This window comes from Chrysochloris asiatica, unplaced genomic scaffold (genome assembly GCF_000296735.1).
Source record: "Chrysochloris asiatica unplaced genomic scaffold, ChrAsi1.0 scaffold10361, whole genome shotgun sequence".
Classification (NCBI taxonomy): Eukaryota; Metazoa; Chordata; class Mammalia; order Afrosoricida; family Chrysochloridae; genus Chrysochloris; species Chrysochloris asiatica.
The window spans coordinates 3,031-3,487 of NW_006418879.1; positions in this window are offsets into that span (position 1 = coordinate 3,031).

Consider the following 457-nt stretch of genomic DNA (forward strand, 5'->3'; position numbering starts at 1 on the left):
ATGTTTCTGGCTATTCCTTTCTCTACCCTTTGTCTTTTTTACAATAGGAGGTAAGGGAAACCAAGATTCATAAGACAGCCAAGCATCGTAAAATCATTTCCCCACTTTTACCCATTCAAACCATGCCTCAATCCCTGTATCCCCAAGCTCTATTGTTCCCAGTTGTGCTTGCATCGTTGTTTACCTCTGTCTTATTTAGCCCATATAAACCTGCCTAACTGTTCTCCCATCCACCTTGTTCTTCCTTTTCCCTTCCAGGGTAAGCTCACCACCCTTGCACCCAAACTATATTGTGTATATTCCCTACCCTGCACTCCACCTTCCCTTCCCCATCACCCTACTTCATACACCTTGAAAACCAACAAATTTCCCCCCCTTTTAGTGTGGGTACTTTTTCTTACTCTTTTACTGTAATGGTCCTATGCAGTATTTCTCCTTTTGTTACTGACTGATTTCA